This window comes from Cryptomeria japonica, chromosome 5 (genome assembly GCF_030272615.1).
Source record: "Cryptomeria japonica chromosome 5, Sugi_1.0, whole genome shotgun sequence".
In the NCBI taxonomy this organism is placed as follows: domain Eukaryota; kingdom Viridiplantae; phylum Streptophyta; class Pinopsida; order Cupressales; family Cupressaceae; genus Cryptomeria; species Cryptomeria japonica.
This window is the reverse complement of record NC_081409.1, coordinates 655,323,547-655,347,739: the sequence shown is the minus strand read 5'-3', so window position 1 is coordinate 655,347,739 and position 24,193 is coordinate 655,323,547.

The window sequence follows — 24,193 nt, the reverse complement described above, 5'->3', positions numbered from 1 at the left end:
AACCCCTTTTTTTTATAAACCAGAAGTAGAAATAACAAGCTTTTCTTCCTTTTATACATCTCTAAAATATTCTACCAAATTTACAGAATGATTTCTCTGAACAGTCACAACATTAAGATTTCAAGTCTACTATTACAAATTTCAACTTGCTTCTCCTTTCTCTTGCATTGAGGCATTTATTTACAACAACTTTAAACATACATCTGCAACTGAATTCAAATATCTTCAAATACAATCTTCTGAATATCTTTCATGAATCCTATCCTCTTTCTTCTGAATTTCCTGCATAATAGAAAACACAAAATTGACCACGGAGTGCTCACCTCCCAGCCTAGGCTAACTGGTAGCCACCCCCGAGCTCGGAGAACCAATTCCTAGACGGGTAACAAACAGGCAAACACAAAGAAACCCAAAACATACAAATATTCCAGACACATTCCCAACCTGGCTTTCACAGCACCACACTCTGGTGGTGAACATTATCAAAGGGTGGTAGTGGACCAAATACCCTGAGGAGAATCTGCAAGTATGTAATAACAAGAAGCCACCTCATGGCACAAATAAAATATCAAATCTCAACCCCATAATCCTTATGCCCCCCAAAGGCATTCTAGCCTTATAACCCTCCTTATGACCCCCATTGCACAAACAGGCCATGCAGCAAGGGTCACACAAAGATCCCTTGTGATCGCTCTCTAAAGAGAGTCTCTCACTCAAGGGCTGTCACTGCTACCACCCTCAAGATCCTCTTCTCTCCCAAGAGAAAGAGAGATCTTGAGAAAACTCCCAAAACACATTCATTCATAAAACAAAACCAAAAGATTTTCAAACATTCGTTTTCAAGAATACAGATTTTCTTATTCAACAACTTTCAGAAATAAACAAAAACAAGTCATTAAAAGTAAAAATGAAACCAACCTTAATCTGCCCAAAAGGTTATAATGATATCTGAAGAAGAGCTGCCCAATCCACAATCTTTTATTTTCCTTAATCAATTTCTTTTTCCCATAACATTATTTTTCTTCCAAACTTTTTTTTTTCTGTCTCCAAAAATGGAGAGTGGGTGATTAACCAGCTATTCCCAAAAATCTTCCTTAAGAAGCTCACTCTCTGAGTTCTCACAGGATTCTAAAAAAAATCAACAAAAAGAAGGAAGAAAGCAAAAATGCAAAAAGACTTTCCTTCCAAGAGGGAAAATCTTGGTTTGATTTTCACTTCAATTTTCAATTTTCGCTCAACTCAAAAAAGCCAATTTTAAAAGCGTTAAAAAGATCATAATAAAGTAGAAACTTGCCTAAAATTACCCCTAACCCCTAGGTATACCTTATGGGCTTCAGGAAACCCTAATAAACTACCCCTAGGTGTTCATTTAACCCATTTTAAACCCCTCTGAAGTTTATTTTCGGGTCAAACATAAGTTGACCACACCAAATATTATATTCTCAAAATAACTTTTGACAACACATTATTTTATTTAAAATTAATAATAATTAACACTTTCCCATCAAGAGACAAGATAAAATATTAAAATTTACATCCACACATGTGTCAAGTGACACTAATAAAATACTTTTACAAAAATAAACATGAAATTGTCTCTTGAGGTTTTTTACACAATAGATTTAAATAACACAAAACACACATGCAGCATATACTGATACGAATCAAATACAACACAAACGGGGTGTTGTCTCTCCAAATAGACAAACCCTGGCTTTACGAACATACATAAGTCTAGGTTTGATTCTCCGTAATTTTCCATGGTCACATGGTAAATTTCCTGCGCATCTCAATTTACACATTAGTACTCCCAAATATTCATATAAAATATAATTCAATAATATAACAATGCACATCATTACTTGCATACAATTTCCATCTGCACAGATTGAATACAACTTTTGTCAAGCAAATTCGCATAAGCAATTTTCATCCCAATTCACATAAACTAAACATACATCATAGTTTTATATTCAAAGTAAAGTCCTGCAAATTCATTAACGACATCTATCAATGCAATATCATTCTTTCTACTAATCCTGTAGTGTTCTATCTCATAAAGCATGTAAGTAAAACATCAATTCATAGCAATGTTATCCAATATCCTGAAAACATAAAAGTTCTAAATCTCAAAAATGCATCAAAACAAAGTATCCATAGCAGTCTAAAATATAAAATCCACTGAATGTCAAACTGAGTCGAGGTGAGGCCTCACATGTTGCACTGGTTATCTACTAAACTATTTAAAAGTTTGTTTATAGTATTTTTTGGTATACTAATTCACCCCCCCTCTTAGTATTCATCAAAGGCTATGTGATGACACTCTTCCCTATGTGTACCGTAGAACTCTATCCTATGAGGTTGTGTTATAAGCCTCTGGTGAAACGTTGTTGTGAGTCTTGTCTATCCATGTGTATCCTTAGTGTTTCCTTGGATGTTGGTATTATTAGCCTAGTTTTCTTGTGTTAATCTCCAAATCCTATTTGGCTGGACCTAAAGGTTCTACATGGTCGAGAGGTTGTTTCCTACCTCCATCAAAGACCAGTGGACATGTTCATGTGTGATGGATGGTTCTTTCGTTTCCTCTCTAGTATCTTCCATTTCTTGATGCAGATGATTCAGTGATGTATTGCATATTGTTGTGTATTTTATTATCCTTGTAATTTCTTCATTATCATTATAATTTGGACACTCCTTAGAGTGATTGATGCAATTCTATTTGATGTAATTGGAAGTTTATGCAATCCTAGAGTAGTATTTAAGTAGTTCAATGTTGGTACTGGCTACTCTTATGGATGAATGCATTATCATTGCATATGCAATCATGGTTATCATAGGAACACTTAATTTGGTGATTAAAATTGACCTAGTGCTTGAGATGTATACTCATACATTTTTAATGTTATGATGTTTACTATGGATTAAGTTTATTAGATATTGTTTAGAGTGTTGCCTAAGTAGTGACATTAGGGAACTTACAAGAGGACTTGGTTTAGGTGAATGATTATCTTACACATGTGCATTTGTTTTATTTAATTATATAATGAGCTTGTAATGTAACATAATTTATTTAAAAAAACATTTTTATGATTATTTAGTTAGTTGTTGTCCTCTAGGGTTGCTTAGTGGGGCATTATAATCTTGATAGTTTGCAATATTAGATTCATTTATAAACCAAAAATATCTAGAAATTTTGGACTTACCTTGATTACGTGTTCCCATTTTGGAGCTATGCCATTGTACAATTGTTGTTGCATTAGTCAACTTACCACACCCTAGTACTTAAACTCTTTTTTAGCTAGGGCTCTCTTTATGCATGCTTAGATGCACCATCATGTTATCCCTTTCGTTATCAATCCTCACTAAATTTACAAAAATATTAAATAATCACCACATGCACTCTTGTCAACCAATACAACATCCATGAATTCTTGAATTGTGATGTGCAATTGTCTGAGCATATGATGTGTTGATTGTATCTAATATTTCTTTCCCTTAAATTATAATTAAAAATTGAAAGTGACCTTGCACAAACTCTATTAAATGATTATTATCATCTTTGATGTAGAAGTGGTACTCTCTTAATATCTTTCTATCTTATTCTGTGTTGTTATATGCATGCATGGATGCTATGGGTACCAAAATAGTAACCTAGATAGAGTTGTAATACTAAGATTTAATTTCTTTGTGGGGTTGTAGTGTACAAATATCAACAATATCTATAATGGAAACAATGGTACCAAGAGGACATATAACCTTACCTAACTTTCATTTCTCATCCAATGATCAAACTTTATGTGTATGCATTGTATACTCCTAAAATATTTTCTTTAGAAAAATCCTCATAAATTCAACTACATAGAAAAATCCTCATAAATTCAAAAGTAACTATATTTTTCTCTAGTTTCATGTGTGCTCTTTAAAGTAGAATTTTTTGCAAATTTTATAAATCACTAGAAGTAACACATTATCCTTTCAAACACAACTTATAAAAAATGAAATCATTATCTATTTTACATAATACACTTGATGTAGTGTCCCTCCTAGATTTGCATTTTGATTTACATACTGATGGACTTATTTAGACTCATGATGGTTACTTGGATGGTTGTTTATGACTCTTCTGCTATTTTCGATGGTGTCCATGATACTAGGGCTTTATGTGAATTCATGTTATCTAAAATGACTCTCTATAATTGGAGACTTTTATGATTGATGATGTGAGACTTATTATATGACATTTGATTCTTATGGATGTTGATATATGATATCTCTTAGATGAATGGATTTATTTGACTCATGGATTTACATATTATTATTGTTTACATGGATTATGAGATTGATGATGATACTAACCCTACTTCATGATAATGATTCTATGTGATATTTTGGTATTATATTGTGTGACTATCTTCATGAGTAGAGATGATGCCATTTCACTCATTGCGATCAAGATATTTCATTGCAATTCTCTATCAACTATCTAATTATTGTGATGTATATGTATTGTATATGTCATGTTGGCCTTTGATGTAGGTTTGTAGGTACCAAACATCGACTCCACCTGGCTCCACAAGTTCGAGTGTGTCTTCATCCCAATGGAAAGTTGTCGGAGATGACATAGTTTCCCTCACACATTCTTGATCTAAGATGTATACTTTGTTAGTTTATCCTGATGTCTTATGCTTTGTTGATTTTCCTTTAGAGTCAACTAAAAGATGTGGCGTATTGGTTAAGTCTCTTCCACCTTGTTCTATATGTTATGAGGTCAGACCTCTTTGGCTTCTTATTTTACTCAGTCGCGGTTTGGGTATTGGATTATTCATTTTATTAAGAATTTAATTGAGTAATTAATTTATTTAATCTATTTTATTGATATTTAATTGAGCTCCATTTCTTATTTAATTATTTAATTTGTTTGATTTATTGTTGGGATGACTTTTATTTATTGATTGTAGTTTAATTATTTATTTGAGCTCTTTTTTATTTTATTTTATTTATTTATTGGTGTTATTATGAATAATGATAATTAATTATAAAGTATTGCATGGGAGTTATTTAACTAAAATATGGGTAATTATTTGTAAATAATATTATTCCTACCCATTGTCTAATTATGAGGAAATATTTGTATTTCCTAATTGATTGTCATTCCTATACTATAGTAATTGAGTTTTGGGTTTATTTTACCTACCCTTGTTTTTGATTGGTCGGCTTGATTCAGTAGGTAAGAAATATATATTTATAATATGTATTTTTTGAACTTTGCAATGGTAAGTAAGATATATGGTTTTTTGAATTTTTCCATTGGTGGGAAAAACTATAGTCTAAAATTTATTTTATTTATTTATTTTGGCTTGTTGGTCCATGCACAAGTTAATCATCCAACAGATCATTGCAAGAGCCTTTTGAATTTGGTTTGAAGATTGGATCATGATTTGGATTTGTGAAGGCTTGACAATTTCAGATTTCTTCTTCAATTTTTGGTTTAGCGAATTTCAGGTTGGTGACTCTTACTTCTGCATTTCATTTCCAAAAAAATATTTTCTTCTCCATGTCTACAAATTGAGTTTTGATTGATGGTGGGGATTGGTTGATTGTAGAATGATTTTCCTTGATGGATTTCAATCTGTTATGCAAGTTTGGGAATGGGGGAAAATGCAGATTTGACTTTATGTCTTCATTGTGTTTTCTATGATTTCTTTGTGATTGCACTGTGAATGTGTAGACTCTTCCTCCCACTTGTTTTGGCTGCATTTAGTCCCTTCCTAGCTTGCTTGATTCTCTTTTGTTGGTTTCTTCATCTCTCTCTCTCTCTCTCTCTCTCTCTCTCTCTCTCTCTCTCTCTCTCTCTCTCTCTCTCTCTCTCTCTCTCTCTCTCTCTCTCTCTCTCCCTTGTGATTTTGGCTCCTTATACCTTTAATTATGCTCATCATGAGAGAGGATTTCTTTTGTACCTTTCACCAATGAGTATGTAGTAAATTTTTTGGTTGTTCTTGTTTTCTTTTGGATGCCCTAGACCACCTGCTTGTAGTATGAGGGTTGTTTTACACCTTTGAGTCTTCCAGAGACCCCCCTAAGTCTTATGCCTTAGTATTGGGTTGTTTTCTACAAATCTACCAGAAATGCTATGGAAACACCCAAAAATGTTGCATTATGTACTAGTCATTCCACCCTACATGCCAAGAATGCCATACTTCATCCCATATATGCCACTGCTCATACCTTATGCGCTGACAAACATGCCAAGAGAGCTAAGTTCCTGATTTATAGATGCAAGCAAAATGCCCAGAAATGCCACCCTAGAGACCAGAAATGCCATCATACATACCATAAATTCCATCATACATACTAGAAAAATTGGCATACATACCAGGAACACCATCCTAGGTTTCAAGGGCACTGAGCTATCTCGGGTCTCCAAAAGTTAGTTTTTAGCCTATTTAAGTACATTTTTTATTTGTGTGTATACTCCATAGGCTTTTGTAGTATGTATTAAAATTTTTAGAGTTGATTATGATTTAGTTTGATCCATTCTATTGTTTCATGTTCTCTGGTAAGAGGTTTCATGCCTTACCATTGAGGTGATTCCTATGCGATGTTATGCTCTGACAAGAGGGAGAATGTCTTGCTATTAAGGGATTGATTATATGGCTCTAGTGGGATGTGTTATGCCTCACTGTTTAGGATTTGATATTATTTGGACCAATTTTATGTTTTACATCCATGATTGGCTTATCTTGATGTTGCATTTGTGAAGGCCTCCTTCTTTGAGTTGATTCATAAGTCCATATTGCTCAATTTGTTGATATGGTTATTGTATCTTCTTGGGATTTCATGATGGTTTAATGTGTTCATTTTATTTGTATCTTTACCCTATGACCTTGGTTCATGGATGGGGGAGTGGGCTCTTGCATGTGTTGGACCTAGTTTGTGAGTACTAGACCTCTAGGAAGGAGGTCTAAACCTATGGAACCACATGAAGAGTTGATGGCATAATTGCAAGTTGTAAAATAATAATAATTGATTAGTGGGTTGGGTATTATGAATACACCTAATCAAGATAAATAATATGATATTGTATGCCCCAATTGGACAGACCCTAGGAGGTATTTTTGGAATCCTAGATTGGGAATACCTTTGGAGCAGTATACCCAATGTCCCTTGAGTTACTACAAGGAGGAGATGAATGCCACATGAGGTTAGAATGTGATCACACTCTACCCCATATGTATCCATTATCCATATGCCTTATTTTAATGATTTTCCTTTGGAGGATGATTGCATTGATTTAGCCACTTGATGTAATTTGGTATTGTATCCTTATATTTGGGTTTTGTGAAGTCATATTGTATCCTTTGGTTGATAGGTGTCATCTTAGGTCTTGAGTGTGAGTTGAAAATTTTGTCATCTACTAGTATGAGTGTGGTTCCTTGATTGGTTCCACATGGTTGGGTGGTTGATTGCCTTTTTCCATTGGGGTACTCTCCTTGGTGTTTCGTGCGTGGATTGGATTCCTCATGACATTGCACTTTGGAGTTGATTTCTATGTTTGTGAAAAGAAGACATTGTATCATAATGAAATGTGTATGTAAAAGAATTGATGTATCCTTTAATATGGTATTATGATGTATTTGAATAAGAAAGTCATAATAGGACTTGATGTTAGAATTGGGTATAGATCTATGAATATTTTATGATGTAATGGACATTTGCTATGAGTTTAAAGTGACCCTATCATTAGAATAGTTTATATGTATTTGAGATGCATTACATTCATGTGATGAATAGTATTATGTTATGCTATAAAATGAATGATAGTAAAATGGATTGGATAACATTGATCTATACTTGAGTAATTAGGTGATCATTAACACTAAAGGTTATATGATTTGTATAATGTTGTAATAAAGCATACAATGTGTATTGAAATTTGCATAAGATGATAATGATGATTTGATTATGTAAGGGATTATGCATCTTTGATATAGGTATCTAAATGTAAATGTGGAAAGGACATGATGTAGAGGTTAGGAAGAATACTTTGATGTTTCCTTGATGTATAGAATGATTAATATGTAAAATGTGCTTATGGATATAATGTGATTGTGAAATGGAGTAGTCATATGATTTTGGGTTATACTTATATTCATGCATTGGGATTGAGTTATGTTATGCCTTAGGATGAATGATGGAAAGAATATAATAGTTGCATTTGTGAGATTTTGCCAAGATCAAGGGCACAATGAAAAGTATTAAAATAGAGACAAAAGAATGACAAGAACAAACTATATTCTCATCAATATGAAAATGATCAACTGGATTCACCAATACAATGAATATAGGCCTACTTATATAGGCAAGGCCATATGGATGTACGAGCACACAATCATGACATGTGGCTCAATGAGAAATAAGGGTAGGTAAGAAATACTAGGGGTAGGTAGGAGAAATAATATAATATTCCACAAGAGGTGGATGACCCACTGAATGTGGAGTGTAATAGCAAAATAAGACCACAAAAGGTGAAATTTCTCCTACAAGCTCTATCCCTATGTACACACTTCCCTAAATGTCTCAAATCCAAACTACGAAGAGATGCATTATCCTAAGTTAACTTAAGTAAAGTGTAATAATATCCATAATGAATATTTATTTACACCAACACCCCCCCTTAAGTGCAACTCAGGGGAATGAAGACTTATGTCAACAATGCAAGATGGGTCCTGGCTACTAGGCCATGATAGGTACCCATGTACAATATGCAAATGCAAGCAAAACCATGCAATGCAATCTCTCACAAATGGAGAAAAGGAGAAAACCCAGTGGGAAAAAACTCCCCCCCAAAAGAGAGATGAAAGTACAAAAGACTCTCAAAGAAGAAGGACAAAACCTAAAAGAGGAAAAAGTCCTCCCCATAAGAGAGGAAGGAGAAGTCAGCTGACCCCCCCTAATGACACACCCCACACCCCCAAGAGAGCTCACAACTACTAGAACTTACTCTCAGTGAAAGGTTTGGTGAATATGTTAGCAACCTGCTTCGCTGTAGGACAATACTGCAAATCAATGACCTGCTCCTGAATCAACTCTCGGATATAGTGCATATGGATCTTGATGTGTTTGGTCCACTGATGCTGGACTGGGTTCTTCAAGATAGCAATAGAACTCTAATTGTCACAATGTAGAATTATCGGTCGTGGAGTGGTGAACCCGAACTCTGTGAGAATCTGCTGAAGCCAAATGGTCTCAATCACTGCATTAACAGCACCTCAATACTCAGCCTCAGTCGAAGAAAGAGCAATAGCATGTTGCTTCTTGCTCTGCCAACAAATGGGGCCTAAACCAAGGTGAAAACTGTAATCAAAAGTAGACTTATGATCATCAAGATCGCCAGCCCAATCAGAGTCTGTGTAACCAGCCAAGCAAAGTCCTGTGCCTGCTGCATAGTGAATCCCATAGTGATGTGTACTTTGGATGTAATGAAGGATGCATTTGGTGGCTTTCCAATGAAGTTCATGTGGTTCCTACATGAACTGGGAAACCATGCCAATTGCAAATGAAATATCAGGGCGTGTATGGGTCAAGTAGATGAGACTACCCACAAGCTGATGATACAAAGTGGCATCAATTGGTGGAGAAGAACACTAAGCCTCAAGCTTGACTCCTGAAAGAAAGGGAGTCAGGGCAGGCTTACAATCAACCATATGAAAGCATGCAAGTAGATCAAGAGCATACTTGGGCTGTGATAGTGTAATCCTGAAAGGTGACTGTGAAATCTCTATCCCAAGAAAGTAGTGCAAAAGACCCAAGTCAGTCATAGAAAATCTGTCATGCAAAGTAGATTTGACCCTGCTAATGATGGATGCAGTACTCCCTATAATGAACAAGTCATCAACATAGAGCACAAGTATCAAGTGAGAGTCATACTGTTGCAAAATGTAGACATTCGGATCAAAATGACACCTGGTGAACCCTGCAAAGAGAAGAAAGGAATCCATCTTGGTGTACCAAGCCCTGGGGGCTTGCTTAAGGCCATAGAGAGATTTCCTTAGTCTGTAAACCAAAGAAGTATCTTGGATGAAACCCTATGGATGCTCCATATAAATCTCCTCATCAAGATCACCATGAAGAAAAGCACTCTTCACATCCATCTGATGTACAACCCAACCATGAGCTGCAGCAATAGCAAGTGTCAAGCGAATGGAGTTCATCGTGGCTATGGGCACAAAGGTCTCAGTATACTCAACACCTGCTACCTACGAGAAACCTTTCGCAACAAGTCGAGCCTTGTACTTATCCACACTACCATCCATAGAAAAATTGGTCTGATAGATCCACTTACATCGAACCATCTTTCTCCCCTTAGGGAGATGGACCAAATCCCATGTGTTGTTCCTCATCAAGGAACTATACTCTTCCTCCATAGCTTGCTCACTCAGGAACCCCTGATGCTTCCTGAAATGTCTGTGGATCAGAAGCAGTAGCAATGACTGCATGTGGAAGATCCTGATGTTGTGATTGACTTCTCCATGTATCTAAAGGATCCCCAATAAGAGAACCCATAGAATCAAGTGTTTGTCGATCCTAATGGGGTCTTGGTGGAGGTGGAGAATGAGGCTCCTCAACTGCAAGTGGACCCTATGGAGGGGTAACCCTGCAAGTTGGAGTTGAAGAAGTCTCATCATCTAAATCACTAGCATCACTATCCATAATGGAGGAAGGTGGAGGAGGTAGAGAGGCTAAGCTAGGAGATATTTCCTCAAAGTGAACACTCCTCTCAATGAACACCTCATGTGTCTTAGGATCCATCAATCTATATGCCTTAACACCCTCAAGATATCCAACAAATATGTAAGGTTGACTCTGTGGTTCCAATGCCTTGCATTTTTGCGGAGGTATGCAAGCCCATGCTGGACACCCAAAGACTCTGAAATGTCTCACAATCGGTTTCCTACCAGTCCAAGCTTCAAAAGGAGTAATACCTTGCAAAGCTTTGTGAGGAACCCGATTCTGGATGTGTGTGGTACAACTGATAGCCTCAGCCCAAAAAGCAGAATCAAGAGAACATGCATGAATCATACAACTAGCCATTTCTTTGAGAGTTCTATTCTTGCGTTCTGCAACTCCGTTTTGTTGTGGAGTGTATGCTATAGAATGCTAAAGATCAATCCCCTCAAGTTTACAAAAATCCTCAAGTCTTTTGTTCACATATTCCCTTCCATTATCTGTACGAAGAATCTTCACCACTTTCCTTGATTGCTTCTCCACATCAGTCTTGAAGTGCTGGAAATGGACCTACTACATTGCTGTGAACAAGTTGAAGAACTTCCAAAGCTCTCCAAGCTTTCCCCTTATCAAACTTCTCCTCGGGATGCTTGCCCATGGAACACCCTAAACATACACCCTCTGAAAAACTGATTTGAGGTAGACCTGTGACCATGTCTTTAGTGCTGAGCTGCTGAAGATAGTGGTAGTTGAGGTGACCAAACCGCTCATGCCATAGCTTACTTTCAGAATTTGAATGAGTAAGCAAGGCCCTAGAAGGTGAACTTGGCACAAAGTGGGAGAATGAATAAAGCCTTGACTTGTCATTGACTTGTCCCACTGCTACCAAGGCATCATCATCAAGTTCCTTTACCACAACTGAATCTAGTGTAAACTCAACCTTTTTCCCATTCCCATAGTGAGTGATTTGGTAGATAGAGAGAAGGTTGGTAGACAAGTTAGGAACATAGAGAAAATTCTCAAATGTTCCATCATCCATGTCAACTGAACCTTTGCCTTCAACCTCTACTTGTGTATCATCACCTATGTAAATGTGAGTTACCTTAGATGGCTCCAATGAAGAAAACTGCTCTTTTGTAGAACCCATGTGATATGAGGCACCTGAGTCAAGTATCCACTGCTATGAAGAACTTGTTGTAGCCACAAATGCTTGCCCTTTTCCCTTAAACTATGAGGAAGAGGAAGGAGATGAATCCTTCTTTGTGTAGGTGGATGGCAAGTTGATGTTGTTTTTCTTAAGAAGATTAGTTAACTCATCAACTTGCTTTGTGTGGCATCGATGCTCATCATGACCATACTTCTTGTAATATGCACAAGTTGGCTTATCCTTCTTAGGTGGTGTCCCCTTCTTGGAAGAGGATGAAAAATTGCCTTGTGATGGAGAGGATGATTGTCCTTTTTCCTGTTGTGGCTGTGACTTAGATTGCTTCTTCTTCTTGTTGGAATCTTTGCCTTGACTTCCTTGATTTCCTTGATTAGCCACCAGAGCCTTGGACTTTGAAAACTTGAGAAGCCCCATGTTCAACAACTTAGATTGTTCCAATATCAACATTTCTATGAAAGCATCAAATGAAGGCATAACATAGGAACTCCCCACTATCAAACGATGAGTTTGGAAGCTAGACACAAATGTTGCATATTCTGGTGCAAGCTTGTCCAACAAGTTGAATATCAACTGAGCATCCTTTTTGTCAATTCCACAATCCTTAAGCTTTTCTCTTAGCTCATTTTCTTTGGTGACATAATCTTGGATTGTATCAAAACTCTTGGGATCCAAGTTGGTGAGCTCATTGTCAATCTTATAACCTCTAATTTCATCAACTTGACCATATAATTTCTGAAACATATCCCAAGCATCTTTGATTGTAGTACATTTTTCAATATGAAAGATGAGGTCATCTGATACATACTTGTGCAAAGTTCCAAGAGCCATGCAATTCTTAGTGAGCCATTCTAATTGAGCATTAGGATCAACCTTAGGATCAGGTGGTGCTGCTATTGTTCCATCTATGTAATGTGTGAGACCTTTTTCCATTAATTTGCTCCATACTTTAATTTTCCATGATGCATAATTATGTGGAGTTAAAGGTGGAAATTTATGAGGACTCATTGCAATAAAAATGAAAGAGCACAAGGAAAGAGAGGCACAATCACACAAGACACCCCCCCAAAAGTGATGATTTGACACTTTATAGTTAGTGCATGTAAAATGGGCCACTTGCAAAAAATGGCAAAGTGTACTTCTGATTTCAATTTTACAACTACCTCAATAAGGCCAAAAGAGACTCAAACTAATAATGCAAGAGATCTAAACTAAGATCCAAGCAATTTACAAGTACCAAATAGGCCAAATAAGACCAATATCTGAAAGTACAATTTCTACTTAAAATATCTGAAATCTGATCATAGATTAAGAAAGTAGATGAAAAACAATGCACTTTCAAAAAAAATGACACCTAAAAAGGAGGTCATATGAGCTCAAACGAGGCCTTTGAAGTTGCAGAATTGATGATTGGACAGGTACAGTTGAGAGAATCCAAAAATTTTGAAACACTTGTGCACCAAAACTAGAAAATAACCACACCTCTATGAAGAGCACGAAAAATTAGCCCAAATAAAAAAAACTTGCACCCAAAAAGGAGCAAAATTGAGCAAGCTATGGGCCTCCAAAGTTGACCCAAAAATTCAAACTGCTCAACGGAGAGGGGTCTAAATATTTCCAAAGAAAATGCTAACTGAGCACTGACTAGGCAAAAGCTACGGATCCCAAAAATAATTTTCAAATTTTTTCAAACTGGAAAATAATTTTTTTTTTTGGAAAAAAATCAGAAAATTCCGTATCATACCCCCTGAATTGGGCAGAAAATTTCCTCCACACCCAAAAATTGATTTTCACCAAAATAGGTCAAATTTATACTCAATTTTTATGGAAATGGCCTCTTGGATGCAATGGCGAGGTCGAAAATTCTCCAAGATGCCTCCAAAAGGTGTAGTTCCTCAGATCCAAAAATAGAAGCCTTCCACAATGTCTTCAAAAACCAATCAATGAAGCCCCAATGGCTCTGATGCCATGTGAGATTTTGCCAAGATCAAGGGCACAATGAAAAGTATTAAAATAGAGACAAAATAATGACAAGAACAAACTATATTCTCATCAATATGAAAATGATCAACTGGATTCACCAATACAATGAATATAGGCCTGCTTATATAGGCAAGGCCATATGGATGTACGAGCACACAATCATGACATGCGGCTCAATGAGAAATAAGGCTAGGTAAGAAATACTAGGGGTAGGTAGGAGAAATAATATAATATTCCACAAGAGGTGGATGACCCACTGAATGTGGAGTGTAATAGCAAAATAAGACCACAAAAGGTGGAATTTCTCCTACAAGCTCTATCCCTATGTACACACTTCCCTAAATGTCTCAAATCCAAACTATGAAGAGATGCATTATCCTAAGTTAACTTAAGTAAAGTGTAATAATATCCATAATGAGTATTTATTTACACCAACAACATTGAAGCTTTACTTGAGTAGTTAGAAATTTTTGAGGAATGAATGGTTAAATGTAACCTATGTTGCTTTCTTGAGAGATTACTAAGTGAAAGAACATGCATATGTGTTGGTTATGTTTTAGATGCATGAAAAGTAAATGGTTAGAGGATTAGAGCATTTTATCTTCTAGATAGATGGATGTTATGATAGAATGTTACAAATTAGTGACGTTAAGATACCCTAGGGAAATAATGTGTTGCAAGAATATATTTTGGTATGAGCTAATGTTAGAAGATATAATCCACTTGCGTAGTATAGAATTAAGATCTTTTACTTGATGATACATATGTTCTTGCAATTGGATAATGTTGAAATAATGTAAAGGATTTTTTTTTAATAAATTTTTTTAGTAGATTTTAGAATGTTTCTCTAGGGTATTCTAGCAAGCATTATGACTGGTATCAGAGCCCATGTTCATACATTAGGTAGTCTGGTTTCATATGAGCCCATTGTGCGAGTTAGCTCATGTTAGCATGGGGTAGCCCAGTGGTGTATCCCTTCTTGTTATTGTTTTTCTTATTTGTCTAATATTTTAGCTCATGGATTATTTTGCATCTTGGTTAGACAAGATGCCTGCTAGAGGTAGAGGTCGTGATTGCGGTCATGGTGGTCACATGGGTACTCATCGGAATCCTCATCTCGAGGTTTCTGAAGATTCACACAATGAGGAGAAAAAAAAATAGGATCAACACCAAGAGGAGAAGCATAAATAGAATCAACACCATGAGGAGCAGCAACAAAAGGATTAGGGAGGTGGTGATGTGATACCATAGCTAGTTATGACACTTTAGAATCTTCTTGATTGTCTAGGTCCAGGGAATCAGGAGAATTGTCAGGAGGAGTCCCATCATTCAGGTCATAAGGATAGAGCTTATTATTAGGAGCATGAGAGGGAGCATTCACGTTCACCCCATAGGAGAGAAGATGTTGTAGTTGATCATAATGCAGCTGCAACTGGTCATATGAGAGACCTCCTTAGGGCTCATCCCCCTACTTTTGATGGTTTTTGCAGTGGATTGGAGGTAGAGACTTGGTTGCTTGAATTGGGTAGGTGTTTTTCCATGCACCCGTATGATAGTAACACCAAGGCTAGGTGTGCAATTATGCATCTTTGAGATTTTGCTTCCACTTGGTGGCATACGGAGGAGCAAAAGCTCCATTTGGATATTGTGATAGTTTCATGGGAGTTATTCCTTGAGCGATTTTGTGCTCATTTTTTGTCAGATATTTGGAGACAACATAGGGCTAATGAGTTCCATGATTTGAGGCAATGGGGTATGACAGTTGAGTAATATGAGAAGAAATTATTTGAGCTTAAGCAATACTCTGGGATTGCAGATGATGACGCGATTATTTTGCAACATTTTATCAAAGGTCTTAATGATTGCATTGGTGGTTATGATTGGGTTTTTGAACCTAAGACTATAAAGATAGTGATAGAGAAGGCACAACTAGTTGAGGAGAAATTGTCAATAGGAGGATCAATAGTTGTGAGGACTACCTATACTCTAGTTGTAGGAGTAAATGTGAGAGGTGCTCAGTCACACAGTTTAGGTTTTTTTAGGAGCTATCCTTTGAATTTCAAGGGTAGATAATGATCTTGGAAAAAGTTTGCATGGAGTTAGATTGTCTCTCGAGGTGCTAGATCTTAGTAGGAGTGAGATCATGGAAAACAACATGATAGGAAATCAATACCTTATAGACGACCAGTTTACTCTCAGCCAACACATAGTGTTCAACAATCTAGTAGAGGTAGTTTGCAACATTCTAGTACCCCACTAGTTGCACGAGGTTTCACTAGAGGGAGTTGTTTCACTTGTGGCTAGTTGGGTCACTATTCATCTTAGTGTCCTCAGAGGTCCACATGGATGTTAGGACAGAGACCCATAACTTCAAAGCTTATAGTTAGTGATGCATGTAGATCCCATCATGTGTTTGCGACAATTGATAATCGTTAGGCTGAGCATCAGATTACTATTGTTGAGACTACAGGTGAGATAGGTAGTACCTCTTGCTCAGTATTGTTTAATTATGGTTCTACTAATTCTTTTATTTCTTCTTTAGTAGAGAGATGTGGGATTGCTATGGCAAAGAAGTTTGATAGGTGGTAAGTTGAGTTGGCCATGGGATCCAAGGTGGTTGTGGATTCCCTTATGCGTGATTGTGTTTTGGATTTGGGTGTGCTCTCTACCACGGTGGATCTTTGTGTGATATCTTTGGGACCTTATGGAGTGGTGTTAGCTATGGATTGGCTTGAGTCTCATCAAGCTAGGATTGATTGTCATGGTAAGAGAGCACAATCTTTGGATGATTGTGGGAAGAGTGTGGAGATAGTAGGTATCTAGCGGTCTATCTCTCTTCACATGATTTTTCGTGATGCAGATGAAGCATTGTGTGCACAAGGGTTGTCAAGTTTTTGCAGTTTGAGTGGATGAGCTAGATGAGGGTGAGAGTAGGGATGATGTCTTTTCTCATCTTTGTATTTTGTAGGAGTTTCCAAATTTGTTTCCGAGTAAGATTCCAGGTATGCCGCCTAAGAGTGACATTTATTTCAATATTGATTTGATTCTAGGAGTTGAGCTTATATCTAAGGCTTCTTATTGGATGACTGCTTAAGAGTTGAGTAAGCTGAGATTGTATCTTGAGGAGTTATTGGTGAAGGGATTCATTAAGCCTAGTGTTTCACCTTGGGGTGCATTGGTGTTGTTTGTGAAGAAGAAGGATGGGTCTCTTCAGTTGTACATCAATTATAGATAGTTGAATAAGGTGATAGTGAAGAACTGTTATCCTTTACCAAGGCTTAATGATTTGTTTAATTAGATCAAGGATGCAAAGGTCTTCTCCAAGATAGACCTCAAATATGGGTATCATCAGTTGTAGATCCATGAGCCAGACATTCATCGTACAACTTTTTGCATGAGGTATGGCCATTATGAGTTTACAATGGTGCCATTTGGGTTGATGAATGCTTCATCGGTTTTCATGAGCTTGATGAATGGAGTGTTTAGGACCTATCTTGAAAGATTTGTTCTCATCTTCCTAGATGATATTTTGATTTATTCGAGGATAGAGGAGGAGCATGAGGAGCATATGTGGATAGTATTATAGTGTCTCCATAAGAATTAGGTGTATGCCAATGTTGAGAAGTGTGAGTTTTTCCAAACTGAGGTGAAATACCTTGGCCATGATAGTTTAGGAAAGGGCATCGTAGTGGATCCCTCTAAGATTCAAGTGATTGTGGATTGGCCAACACCCACTAATGTGGGTGAGGTACACTATTATCAGTGATTTGTTTAGGATTTCTCTAGGATTGCACATCCTATCACTTATTTTCAGAGGAAAGAGAAGAAGTTTATTTGGTTAGAGCTGTGTGAGACAACATTTTGGATTTTGAAGGAGCATTTGACTAGTGCACCTATCTTAGTAGTTCTAGATCCTTTGGAGTAGTTCTTATGCAGGATGGATGTGTGACTGCCTATGAGTCATGTAAACTCAAATATAATGATTTGAAGTACCCTACTCATGATCTATAGTTAGCGGCAGTTGTTCATGCATTGGTAAGATGGAGGCATTTCCTTCTTGGACATCAATTTGAGCTGCACAACAATCATCGTAGTTTGTAGTATATCTTCACGCAACCAAATCTAAATGCTAGGCAATGGCACTGGATGGAGTTTTTGTGTGAGTATGAATTTTAGGTGAGGTACATACAGGGTAAGGAGAATGTGGTAGCAGATGCATTGAGCCATAGGAGGCATGAGGTATCACCGATGGTTCTCAATGCACTTCCAAAAGATGCTTGGTATTAGGAGGTTAGATAGGATATTGATTCAAGGAGGCCTTTGGATGGTAGTTATGTAGGATATTCTCTAGAGTCTGATGGTCTTTGTCATTTAGGATGTATTTGATGCAAAGCATCTATCACAAACCATAAAACGTTCATTCAAAGGTAGACTTTAAACTTGAATCAAGAGGTGCATATAAAAAGATAAAACATTATTCTCAACTCCAAACCAATTTCAAAGGTTATATTACATCCCTAAAAAGATTCATTCAATATTTCATATCATAACATTTACCATAACATGAGAGAACAAATTCTTTATTGCCATGGAATACCCTAGTTCAGGGTTTCATCCTTTAAAAACTGTTTTCACCAAAATAATCACAAAATATTCAATTCTGAACCAAATCAAGTAAGACAAAAAGAAATAGAAATAAGATTCATATAAATTTAAAAAAATATATCCTTTCTTCTTTATGATTCCTCATGTAACCACACCAAATGTTGCAACTGGACTGTTGCTGCCTTCACCAGTCTGCCTTTCACCATGAACTGTAACAAACAGTCATCAATAACATTTTATATATTTCTCATAAAGAAAATCACTTCAGTCATAATTTATATTATTGAGTTACACAATTTCTCTCAAAATTTAAGATAGATCCAATAGTTAAATCAAAATTTCTGATCATTTTCCCAAAAACGGGTAACCCTTGGCAGGGTTTTGACAATTCTTGAAAAAACAAACATATCTTGCCAAATACTCCACAAAAATGTACAAGAAAGGATTCATCTAAAAGATATTTCATCAATCTATCATTAAATAAGATCTACATATAAAAATTACATCAAATGTGATCCTCCATGGATCTATGACAGTCATAGATTCCTTAAAACCTCATGACAGTTTGAGGGTTTGATGGATAATCTTTGTCAAATTCCCTCCAAACTGATCTACCTTCTTGATTTCGACCAAACATGGTTTTATAAACCATTTCCAACTCCTTTCTAACTAATCCAACCACCTCTTAACCAATGGATTTCATTTTTACACTTTTGTTGCACTTTTTGGCAATATTGCAACTTTGCAATTTTTACAATTTTTGACATAAATGACTCTAACTCTTACATGGACACTTTTTAAACTTCAATATGGACCAAATATGATATCTTTGGACAAAATGGCTCATTTAGCCTTACATATTATGATTAAATTGACTCAAATAAGCTTAATACATTATGAATGACTCAAAAACAATAAATTGTTCATATTATGACTATTGACTTCCTGGTATGCTTGTGTGCTTAGGTGCCTTTGCACCAGTATCTATGTTCCACCATCAGATGGTCTTTGAGTGTTGATTGTTTTAGAGGCTCATCCTACACCTTACTTGGCACATCCAGGTGTCAAGAATATGCACACAGATTTATGATAGTTATATCATTGGGAAGGCATGAGGAGAGACATAGAAGATTATGTATCATGTTGCTTAGAGTGTCAGCGGGTGAAGGCAGAGCATCGACATCCAATAGGTTTGTTGCAGTCAAACCTAATTTTTGAATGGAAATGGGACATCATATCTATAGACTTCATTATTGGTTTTCCTATGTCTTCACATCGTCATGAAGTTATTATGGTCACTGTTGATAGGCTCACCAAGGAAGCTCATTTCTTGCTAGTCAGATCTTCCTATAAAATAGAGTTAGTGGCTCGTATTTTCATGGAGCAGATAGTGAGACTACATGGTATTCCTTGATAGATCATATCAAATCAAGATCTAGTGTTCACTTCAACATTTTGGAGAGCCCTTCATCATGATTTGGGAGCACAGCTGAACTTTAGTTCAACATATCATCCAGAGATAGATGGTCAGGTAGAGAAGGTTAACCAGATGTTGGAGGGCATGTTGAGGATGCATGCCATAGACCAGTAGTATAGATGGGAGGAGTACATCCATTTGGTTGAGTTCACATACAATAATGTGTATCACATTTCAATTGGAATGTCTCATATCGAGGCATTATATGGGTGCCCATGTTGTACACCCTTGAGTTGGGAAAAATTAAAGGATAGAGTGCTCCTTGGATTAGAGATGTTGCAGGACTTGGAGTAGTAGGTGTGACATATTAGAGAGTATATGGCAGAAACATAGGATAGACAAAATAAATATTTGAATGTTCATTGGGTTGATCATCATTTTTTAGTGGGTGACAAGGTGTTTTTGAGAGTGTGTCCATAGAAGAGTCCTATCTGATATAGAAAAGGCTCTAAGTTGGCACCTCAATTTGTTGGACCATTCAAGATTTTGGAGAGGATTGGTCATATAGCTTATCACCTAAAATTTCCACCCAACTTGATATGTTTCATGTATCGATATTGAGACCTTATTATCCTAACGAGACACATTTTTTTGGATTGGCATTCATTGTAGGTAGAGGATGTGAAACATTCTCTAGAGCCCGCATGCATCCTTTAGCATCGGGGATTGACCCTTAGGGGTCAAGACATAGAGAAGGTAAGGGTCCAATGGGACCCAAATGATGATTATTTAGCGACTTGGGAGGATGCTACGTGGATGAGAGAGTTATACCCCTATTTGTTCTCAGGCTTCGAGGAGTAAGCCTAGGTAATGGGGGAAGGATGTAGTGTCCCTCCTAGATTTGCATTTTTATTTATGTATTGATGGATTTATTTGGACTCATGATGGCTACTTGGATGGTTGTTTATGAATCTTTTGTTATTTTGGACGGTGTGTTTGATACTAGGGCTTTATGTGAATCCATGTTATCTGATATGACTCTCTATAATTGGAGACTTTTATGATTGATGATGTGAGACTTATTACATGACATTTCATTCTTATGGATGTTGATATATGGTGTCTCTTAGATGGATGGATTTATTTGACTCATGTATTTATATATGATTATTATTTACATGGATTATGAGACTGATGATGATACTAACCCTACTTTATAATAATGATTTTATTGCTATATTTTGGTATTATATTGTGTGACTATCTTCGTGAGTAGAGACAATTCCATATCACTCATTGCAACTAGGATATGACATCGTGATTCTCTATCACTTTTCTCTTTATTGTGATGTATATGTCATGTTGGCCTTTGATGCAGGTTTGCAGGTACCAGACATTGACTCCACCTAGCTCCACAAGTCTGAGCATGTCTTCATCCCAATGGCAAGTTGTCGAAGATGACATAGTTTCCCTCACACACTCTTGGTCTAAGATGTATACCTTGTTAGTTTATCTTGATGTCTTATGTTTGGTTGATTTTCCTTTAGACTCAACTAAGATATGTGGCATATTGGTTAAGTCTCTTCCACCTTGTTCTATAGGTTATGAGGTCAAACCTCTTTGGCTTCTTATTTTGCTCAGTTGTGATTTGGTTATTGGATTTATTTCATGATTGGATTATTCATTTTATTAAGAATTTAATTGAGTAATTAATTTATTTAATCTATTTGATTGATATTTAATTGAGATCCATTTATTATTTAATTATTTAATTTGTTTGATTTATTGTTGGGATGGCTTTTATTTATTGATTTTAGTTTAATTATTTATTTGAGCTCTTTTTTATTTTATTTTATTTATTTATGGGTCTTATTATGAATAATGATAATTAATTATAAAGTATTGCATAGGAATTATTTAATTAAAATATTGGTAATTATTTATAAATAATATTAATGGAGTCTCCTTTGGATCTATCAAATTCTAATAAAAAAATAATTTTACATTAGCTTTTGGTGGGTCAAATGAATTCTTTTAGAAGTTTTGTTTTTTTAAGTATTTAGTTCTTATTATAAGCTTTCCAAATAGTATAATTTTTAATATATTTAATTTCATTAATATATTTTTATTTTATTTCTTATGAATGTAGGTTTTTCACTGAACACGAACTTATTTATTCAATGCATTGGGAAAAATAATAAACTAATTCAAAAAAATTCTGAAAATATATATTCCCTAGGTATTGATGTCTTCTTTCTAATAAAATAAAATAAAATTGAATTTTGATATATATAGAACAAGTTATGTGTTCAAACTTACACTTATTCTAAATTATAATTAGTCAGACTTCAAAACTAAATAAAATGAAAAATATTCAACATATTACTATCAAACCAACTGCATGCCCTAGGTATTGATTTTACAAACCAAAATTTAAAAGAATTAAGCTTTTATCATTTATAGAAAAAAATTTATGCATTTGAAAATGCACATCACTCTTAAAAAAATATATTTAGAATCTAAAAATAAGATGTTACAAGTCACTAGTTTACATCATCTTCAAATTCTTAACGGTTTAAAAGTTATAAGTGTCGAAAAGTGAAGATTTTTTTCAAAATATTCATCTAAGCGTCAAAGTTGGGCACAAAGTGGGAACCACTATTGTCAGGTCACCTAGTACCAAGAGCAACATGCATGAAGGTAAAACAACTCCTAAGGCTCAGAAACTTACCGATAAGAAATCTTACAAACTTGTTTGTTTTAATTGTCATAAACTAAGACATACTCACTAGTACATTCAAAGCTGATTTTCGACAGCCGTTTGTCAGATTTGCGATGAATTTTCATCAGAGTGCCGACAAAATCAACTGTCAAAAACTCAGCGTCAGATTGGTTGACAATGCCATGCCTATTGGAAATATGACAATCCAATGGACTCTGCTGATGGTCAAAGAAGTCATCTGAATCAGTAGATTTTGTCGCAAAGCCGATGGTGATTTGGAACTTCACACCGATGGTGATGTTTTTTATCCGACGCTTGTGTTGTCGGTCCATTCAGAGACATCGACGACCGTCTGACTATGAAGTGTCATCACACGTACACCATCCTTGTCAGATGTTTGTGTGGTTTGAGTCAGAAGTACAACGACTCCAGAACATTTCACCAACGAGAACATTGTATGTCCGTCGATTACATCGTCAGTCAAAAGCTTGGTATTCGTTGTAATTCCGACGATGATAATTTTTATCAAAAAAAAAATATTATTATCCAGTCATTGATATGTATAGCAAATGATATTCTATCCCCACCACCTACCAGTAGGGGCATAGGTTTGAGGCTAATATGAGGTGCATGGTTTCAAGCTAATATTATTAGGCACACCATGGTTGAGATGGTCCAACTCCCTAGTCTCACTCTATGACTAAGCTCATGCCATATCTAAATCAAAGACATCTCAAATACATCGTCGGTGGAAAGCTGCAAAATGCCATTTTCATACATAAGCAAGACACACACAATTGGGCACAATCACCAAGAGAATGGTAAAAAGTGTGTTTGAGATCATTGTCCTAATTGTGGTGTGGTCATGAAGAGATCACCGTAAATTTGTCAACCTTTTCATGACCACACCACAATTAGGACAATGATCTCAAACACACTTTGTTCTCTTGGTGATTGTGCCCAATTGTGTATGTCTTTCTTATGTATCAAAATGGCATTTTGTAGCTTTCCACCGATGATGTATTTGAGATGTCTTTGATTTAGATATGGCATGAGCTTAGTCATAGAGTGAGACTAAGGAGTTGGACCATCTCAACCATGGTGTGCCTGCATATGTATATAGTTTTGTGTATTCATTAAAGATTTTTATTTAATTTTGAGCATTTTGGTTAGCAAATCAGGGGTGCACTTTACATTCTTGTTGTTATCCAATTCACTTACTTTAGCTTTGTTTCTTTCTTCAAATTTGGGGTCTAGAGCTCCTCCCTAAGTAGAGATTGTTGGTTTTGTCTCCCCTACTTTGGTTGGAGAGTTTCTTGCTATCTCTGGTAGTTAGACTATAGAGTTTAGCTTTTTGTAGACTCGTTAAGCTTTTTATTTGTTGTGTAGTGTCTTTCTTGATATGCTTGATTAGGATAGTGTTTAATCTTTGATTTGCTAACTCTAATGACTAACATTTGTTTCTTGTGCTTCTCTTTGTGTGTGTAGCAATCAAATAGGTTTTTCTAACTATCCTTCTTTTTGCAGAGCATCATATACATATACATATTATGTATATATCTATATATCTACATATACA